The sequence below is a fragment of the Phalaenopsis equestris genome, unplaced genomic scaffold (genome assembly GCF_001263595.1).
Source record: "Phalaenopsis equestris unplaced genomic scaffold, ASM126359v1 Scaffold201904, whole genome shotgun sequence".
NCBI lineage: Eukaryota > Viridiplantae > Streptophyta > Magnoliopsida > Asparagales > Orchidaceae > Phalaenopsis > Phalaenopsis equestris.
This window is the reverse complement of record NW_018221636.1, coordinates 202,601-211,492: the sequence shown is the minus strand read 5'-3', so window position 1 is coordinate 211,492 and position 8,892 is coordinate 202,601.

Genomic DNA, 8,892 nt, shown 5'->3' with positions numbered 1-8,892 from the left:
TGAGGTATCCAACAAGTTAGGAATTAGGAAAAAGAAGCAGGTCCATGCTTCCCTCTCACTACCTGGTGAAAGGCCTCGAGCTCATCTAAACTTATTGTGTTGCTTAATAATCACCCTATGAACACCCTAATGCTCAATGAACATTGATTTCCTAATTATCCCTAAGAGTAGGGTAATTATCATTTGTAATTTAATTTGAAGGTTATATGAGTGAAGACCCTTAAAGGGGGGCAAGTTAGTGTTGTTGGAACACTTAGCCAAATTTTAATCCTAACTGGGCTTTTAGTGTCTCAAAAGGTGTTAAATTTTAGATATTTTAGCTCTCCTAATCCTCATTTAATCAGTCTTGATTTAACTTAGATCATTACTCAGCCCATAAGACCTAGGTGAATGTCTTAATAAATTTGAAAAGGTTAAATTTTAGGTGATCATGATTAAATTTCATTTGAAAATCAAATAGGGGTATTAAATTGATTAAATATTGACCTCAAAAGTCATATCCCTAAGTCCTACGTTCATTTAATTTTAATAAACTTCCCAATTTTAGTAATTTAGAAATTTATTAATTTTAGAAATTTATTAATTTGTCCTTTTAATTAGGAAACTGAGGTTGGTTTCTACCAATTAATCCCCTTTCTAATTTCAGTCATCCAAATAAGTTAATTAAGATCACAGGTTGCCCATTTTCCTCCTTGAATTAAGCCTAAATGTTAATTAAGGCCAAATTCCTGAAATTACACTTTTGCCCCTAAGGCTCTAACACTTCATAATTTGTCAAATTCAAATCAAATGACTTTGAATTTTTTATCCTTCTCATTCATGGGTCAATTAAGACATCAGAGGAGAAAATTTAATTTTTCAACATTTAATTTAATCTATATAACTATTTTTATGCAAAAATGGGATTTTTCAAAGAAAATTTGCTAACTTATCCAAGGTGAAGCCTAATCACCAGAAACTTTTACTGGAGGTAAACTTAGATCAGAGAACCATTCGTAATAAATTTCATGATTTTTTGAATTTAATTTGAATTATTAGAATTATTTTAAATTCTAGGGCATTAATAAAATATAAAATATTTTAAAAGGGGAAACTTAAGTTTTGTATTTTTGAAAAATCTCCTTGAGATTAGAGAACCCAAGGAAGCAAATTTTATATTTTTTTGACATTTTTATGATTTTTCTTTGATTTATTGAAATTATTTTAGTGGAAATCCATTTTTTAGCCTTTAAAAATTATTTTAAGCTTCAAAATACAATATTTTTATTTAGAAAATTAGGAAAAATATTCTAATTATTTCTAAGTTCTTAGAAAAAAATTTAGAACGTTCCCATGAATTTTAATATTTTTGTGATTTTAATGAATTTTTAATTATTTTGAATATTTAAAAATATGCTAAAAATGAAGTTTTTATCTTAAACTCCATTTTAATTTTATAAAATTCCCTTAATCATGGAGAACTCAAAAAATAAGTTTTCATAATTTTTTGAGTTATATTTTGATCATTAAAAATTATTTTAGTGCAAAAAAGATATTTAACTTGGAAAATCAATTTAGGTCATCAAATGGACTCAAAATACTTTGAAATTTTTATGTGGAGTTCTCTGGATCTTAGAAAATAGTGGAGATAAAAAATCAAGTCATTTTGATGTTTGTATTTTCCAAAATTAATTATCTGAGTGATTTAGGGTTTAAGCAAATTAGGTTTACTTTGAATGACTTGACTCATGAGAAATTTTCTTAAGAGTTCTCTGGTCATGGTGAACCTAGCAAAATTTACTTTGATTTTTCTAAGCAATGTGCTGATTATTATGATTAATTTAAGAAAATAATGTACATAAACCCTAGAAATATAGATCTCTGTCTAGAAGTCTTCTCTGACACTAGAAAAATTAGAGAATGTTTCCCCTAACAGAGGCTACAACATGCCAAAATTTCAAGCCATGGTGAAATGCCTATATGCATGGAGAATCAAAAGGCTCAAAACAGTGTTTAATTAATTAAAAATAAAATATGTATCAAATGGACTTCAAATTACATTGTTTTCCTCTGTTCATTGAGCAAGAGGGTATTTCTATTTTATTTTTGTAATTTTTCTACACCAAGATATGGATTTTTGAAGTTAAGGGTCATTTTCTAAATTTTTTTAATTCCCTATTTATCTACGTAAACGCGTGGTGCCACATCATCTTTGGCAGCTTTCAAGCTCCACGCAATCATCCGCTTGAGCTTTGACTTGGCCCACAATTTATGTCCCGAAGCGCTGTCCGGCCTCATCTTGACCATCCATCCGATACAAGCTTATTCGAACGACACTCTGTCATCATCCCCGATAGCCTAGCCGATAGCCTAGCCCGCCCGATAGCCTAGCCCGAGAACTGTCCATCTTTAAGGCTTGATATCTCCCTCATTTCTCAACCAAATTAAGTGAATTTTTTTTAAATGCTCGGCTAGACTAGGGGAACATATCCATACAGTTAAGATGCCATGAAATCAACTCAAAGTAAATGGAGAATCTAAATAGGCTCAGGATGAGGAGGAGTTCAATAATTTTGCTCTGAGAAGGGAAGCTTCAATCAGAGATGCTTGGCAAGCTCGTTGAAGACCAAGGAGGCTAGTGATTGAGCCTTTTGCTGTGATGTAAGTTCTAGGTATGAATTCGACCAAGCTCGATTTCAGGTGTTGATCAAAGTCTATGCTAGGGGCTCAGTGGAAGGGGGATTTGATGGGGCTTTGTCTTCATTCAGTGTTGTGAAGGTGTGGGTACAAGTAATTGAAGTTTTGTGGACTGTGGGAGTGTAATGAGCTCTGTCCTGGTTTTAAGTAGAAATTTGAACTCAAAATTGAACTTCCACAGTGGGAGTCAGTGGGGGGAGATGGTTGGATTGCATTGAGGAGGTCTCAAAGAAGCTCTGTGACTGATTTGGGAAGCTCTCTCTGAGAAAATTTCAACACTCCCTCCATGGTCGTGGAGGTGAGCTTTTTATGAAAATGGCTAAGGGGTGGCTGTCATGGCCAATTGGGGGGTGCAATGTGGTGCTTAAGTGGAGGTTAGAGAGGCTCTAACATCTCATTTGGGTGAGGTGGCCTCTTAGTTTGATTTGGGTGAAGTTTAAGGGGAGGTGGCCCTCGATTTTAGCTTTTCCAACGACTAGGCCAGTCGGCCATGGCAGGGGGAGCTGGCTATGAGCTCAGGGAACCCAGGGGAATATGTCACAACAACTTAATGGGCTTGGGTTTAGTTTTGGAAAAAAGAATCTTAAGCTTAAGAAATTATGGCATGAAATCCCTTAATTTAAGGGACCATTGGTCCATGGCTTAGCTTAGGTGGTTAGTTGAGTTTTGGCTCAGTCTTAGGGTCCAACTAATGGTTGTGAAGGCATTAATTTGATGGCTTTGGCGTGGTTAGACAACATTTAGTGCATGGGACCAAGTGGGTACAAATGACCTAAACTTGGGTTTGTATTAGGCTAGCCATGCCCTTGAGCTCAATTGATTGATGAAATTGATGTAGATGATTGTAATGAACATTTTTGGTGAAGGATTGAAAGGATTTTAAGTTCAATTGGAAGGTCAATTTGAAGGAATTTGAAAATTGGTCATTTTGGGCATGTTGGGCTAACCTTGGGTCTAGATTGGGCAAGGCTTGGGCTAAGTCTAAAATGATTGTTGAGAATGGTCAGTAGGAATGCCATGAAGAAATTTCAACATGAATTGGGTGCCAATTTTGTGCTAAGGCATTCAATTTGATGGAATTTGGGGACATAGCCAATTTGGGGCAAATTTAGGGATTTTTAAACTTAAGTTGAAATTAAGTGAAATTGAGGTTTCACCAAGGCCAATTGATTGTCAATTTTGATGTGTAGGAATGTTATAAAGAGTTTGCAACATAAACCATGTCCAATTGAGGGTGCTATGGATTCAATTTGGTGAGATTTGGTCATGTGTCCAAAATTAGGGGATTGACCTAAATCAAAATTGGGCTCAAAGAATAGGCCAATTGAGCTTGGATTTAGTTTATTTTGGTCACATTGAAGTTTAATTTGAGTTTGGGATTGAAATTTGGGGATATGGGATCAAATTAATGGACATTTGAGTTGAATTTTGGGAAATTTGGGCCTTTAAAGACAAATTTGGGGGGGTCTTGGTTAAAGATGGTCAAATTAGCCAAATTGGGTCATGTGATAGTTGAGAAAAAAATAAATTGAGAATATTTGGATTATTTTGGGAATTTTTTTGGATATTTTAGAATTTTTGAAATTTTGGGCCCATGAGGGGCATTTTGGTAATTTGACAATTTTTTGGTGATTTTGGGTAATTTGGGTGTTTTCAAAAGGTTTGAAATGATTTTTGATCTAGTTTGGGGATTTTGGATAAATTTGATAATATTGACCAAATTTAGGGTTTCAAGGGTACTTAGGTAATTGTGAGGAGTTTAGGGGTAAAAGGCCAAGCTAAGTATTTTGGAGTATTTTGGGTAAAATTGGTAAAATTGGGGAACTAACTACCAAAAGTAAGCCATGGACCAATGGAAACCTCATTTGGGTCCTCTATGTACTGGTCTTAGCTAAACCCTAGCCTAGGGCCAGTGGGTTTAGGGGAATATCTACACGAGTTTCCCGAAGGCTCAAGGGACCAAAGTCAATAAATTATGGGTTTAGGGAAGTGAGTTATTGTGGGTGAGAGTGAGTGCCTTAGCTCTAGACCAACACCCAAGGTAAACCATATGGTCAAATAGCCCTATAGGAACTCTCCTTCAGCTCCATCATAATGACCCCACCTACTAAGTGCTAGAGGTTAGGACCAATATGTGTAGGACCAATATGTGGAACTTTACTTTAAGTTGAGTAAAAAAGAGTTTAAAATTTCTAATGGTGAGGGTGCCTTTTTCTAGTTCTCTAAGATTAGTCAATAGGAAAGTCCCATGGCTAGACCCTAGGCTACTAAGGAGAAAGACTAGACCTCAACCAAAAGTGAGGTCAACAGGTCAGTATGCACAATACATTTAATTCCAATCAAATAAGATTTAAACTTATCAAAGCGTACATAATGGCTAATAACTCTCTTTCAGTGGTAGTATAGTTAATTTGAGCATCATAAGATTCTTACTAGCATAATATATAACCTTGAAAATCTTATCATATTTTTGCCCTAAAACAACTCCAATTGCATAATCACTAGCATTACAAATTACTTCAAAAGGTTTCTCCCTGTCCGGTGAAATAATTATAAGAGCACTGATCAATTTTTTCTTTTAAGTTTCAAAGGCTTTAAGGCAATCTTGGTTAAAGTCAAACTTTACATTTTTTTCTAGAATTTGGCATAAAGGCTCGGTAATTTTTGAAAAATCTTTGATATATCACCTATAGAATCAAGCATGTCCTAAAAAGCTCCTAACTCCTCTTACATTAGTAGGTGGAGGTAGGTTCGATATAACCTAAATTTTTGTAAGATTTTTTTCCATGCCATTTTCTAAAATTTTATGTCCAAGAACAGTTCCTCCTGCAACCATAAATTGACATTTCTCCTAGTTCAAAACAATATTAGTCTTTTCACAACATCCCCGGACTTTCACTAATTGATTCAGACATATTTCAATGAAAGTTTTGAATACAGAAAAATTATCCAAAAAGACTTCAATTCCTTTTTTAATCAAATCACTGAAAATTGACATCATACATCTTTGAAATTTTGCAGGTGCATTACATAATCCAAAAAGAATTCCCTGAAAAGAAAAAGTTTCATAAGGACTAGTAAATGTTATTTTCTTTTGATCCTCAGAGGCAATAGATATTTGGTGATAACTGGTATATCCATCTAGAAAATATAAATATTTATTCCCAGCGAATCTATCTAACATCTGGTCTAAAAAGGGTAAAAGAAAATGATCCTTCCGGGTGGCAGAATTTAATTTTCTATAATCTATGCATTTTCTATAATCTCTATAATCTATGCAGATTCGCCCTCCAATGACTTTTCTTGTTGATATTAATTCATTATGCTCATTTGCCACTACAGTTACACCTCTTTTCTTCGGAAAACAGTGAATTGGACTCACCGAAGCACTGTTTGGAATAGGATATATTATCCTCCCATCTAAGCATTTTATAATTTCTTTTTTTACCACTTATTTCAACAAAGGATTCAGTCTTCTTTGAGGATCAGTTCTTGGTTTATGTTGATCTTCCAATAAAAATCTATGCATACAGATTGAAGGACTAATTTCTTTTATATCATTTCAAAGTTTCTAACAACCGTTGTTCTTGCACATCATTTAGTTTTGACGATACTATGACATGTAGTGTAGATAAATCTCCGAAGAATGCATACTTCAAATGTGTAGGAAGTGTTTTCAATTCGAGTTCAAGGGGTTTCTTAATAGATGAAATCAATTGATGTCATTTTTTGTAGGATCTACCATTTCAAATTTTTGCTGAACATAATCTAGTTCTTCCGTACTCACTTCCATAGACTCATCTTTGATTTTATCCTTATCTTGATATTCTATATATTCCTTTTCAAATTCACTTTCATATGTATTTTTGAAATATTCATGGTTTAATTACTCATTAATATCCATTCTGAAGCATTCAATCTTTTTTTTTTGTAGGGTATCTCATTGATTTTGCAATATTTAATGTAACCTCTTGATCACTAACTCTCTTAGTTAGTTCTCCCTTTTGCACATCTATCAAAGCTCTTCCAGTGGCTAGGAATGGTCTTCTAAAATAGTAGGAATTTCTTTATCTTCCTCCATATCTAATACAATAAAGTCCACAGGAAAGATAAATTTATCAACCTTTACTAAAACATCTTCTATAACTCCTTTAGGATAGGTATTCGAACGATCAGCTAACTGAAGAGTTATAGTAGTAGGTGAAATATCTCCTAAACCCAACCTTCTGAAGAATGATAACGACATAAGATTAATACTGGCTCCTAAATCACATAAAGCTTTTCTATAAAATCGTTTGCCAATACCACAAGGAATTGTAAAACATCCAGTTTCTTTAAGTTTTTCAGGAAGCTTTTTCTGAATTATAGCACTACACTCTTCACTGATTGCAACCATCTCATTACCTACAAACTTATTTTTCCTATTAAGTATATCCTTCATGAACTTCACATAGCTTGACATTTATTCCAAAGCTTCAACAAAAAGAATGTTTATCATTAATTTCCTCAAAATTTCCTAAAATTTTGAAAATTGATTATCTTTATACTTTTGCATCAATCTTTGAGGAAATGGAGGTGCTTGGCTTTCTACAGTGATTTTCATTGGTTTACTAGGACTTTCTTACTCATAATGAAAGTCTTCGCTAGAATTTTCATTTTCCACCTCATATTTTTCAATTTCAACTTCTCATTGAACTCTTTCTTCTAATTCTTTTCCACTTCTCAATTGAATAACTTTAATTTGCTCCTTGTTCTGATCTTTAGGATTTACTTCGACATTACTAGGCAATGTTCCAAGAGGTCTATTGTTAAGTGCAGTAGCAATACATCCCAATTAATTTTTCATGTTTCTAATTGCAGCTCCTTGACTCTGTAATTGACTTCTCATTTGCAATATCAATTCTTCCATTGATAACTTTTCTCCTTATTTTGCAAATTATTAAATCCCAGAGGGTAATAAGGTTTATAAGCTTGATTTCCTTGATTGTTGAAGCTCCCCACTAGGTTTGCAGCATTGTTTCCCCATTGTGGATTTGCATTATTTGAGTTATTGTTACTCCAACTAAAGTTTGGATGATTCTTCCATCCTGGATTATAATAATTAGCATACGGACTATTAGAATGATTTTTTATTGCATTTAAAGTCTCATAAGAAGATTGAGGTTCTATCATTTATCCAAATGAGTTCTCCTCAAGCACAGGTGTTGTTTGAGAATAATTTATTCCATCCACATCTATCTTCTTTGATATAACAGCTATTTGAGCAACTAATATTGATATTGCATCAGAATCATGAATACTAGCTACTCATTTTGGATTTATCCTTTCTAAGGGCCATTGAAAATTAATAGTAGATTTCTCATCAATTAATGAATATGCTTCATTAAATGGTTTTGACATTATTGATCCACCAACAGCAACGTCAATTATCGATCGAAGGGATCTAACCAATCCATTATAAAAAGTTTGAATTATTAACCAATCTGGAAATGCATTGTGTGGACACTTCCTAAGGAGATCTTTAAATCTTTCCCAAGCTTCATAAATTGATTCCCCTTCAAACTAATAAAAAGGATGTAATATCATTTCTAACCTTAGCAATTTTTAAAGGTGGTAAATATTTTGATAAAATTTTTTGTGATAAGTCTCCCCAAGTTCTGATAGATCTGGGTGCTAATGAGTTTAACCACATCTTAGTTATATCCTTCAATGAAAAAGGAAAAATTCTAAGTCTGACAACATCATATGACACTCCATCATATTTAAATGTAGCACACTGTTCTAGAAAACTAGCAAGGTGTAAATTTAGATCTTCATTTGGTGTTCCTCCAAACTAATTATTTTGTACCATTTGGATAATAACAGGTTTAAGCTCAAATGACAGCTACAGCAGGGTTTTGTATACTCAAATGAATTTCATCTGTTGTAGGATTAGAATAATCCCTTAAAGGTCTCTGATGATGTTCATTCTCATTTCAAGCATTACTTGAGTTTCAAGCCATTTTGCTAGAATGATTTTTCTCTTTTTGTTGTTTTCAATGTTGTTTTTTTTGTTGTTTTCAATTTTTTCTAACAGTTCTTTCTAATTCAGAATCATAAGGTACTATGTTTTCAGATCTTATTGTACGCATAAACAAAATAAAACAAGTAATTAAAAATAAGCGATACACTTAAACAAGAAAATGTTCAAACTAAACTACAAATACTTTTTTTCTT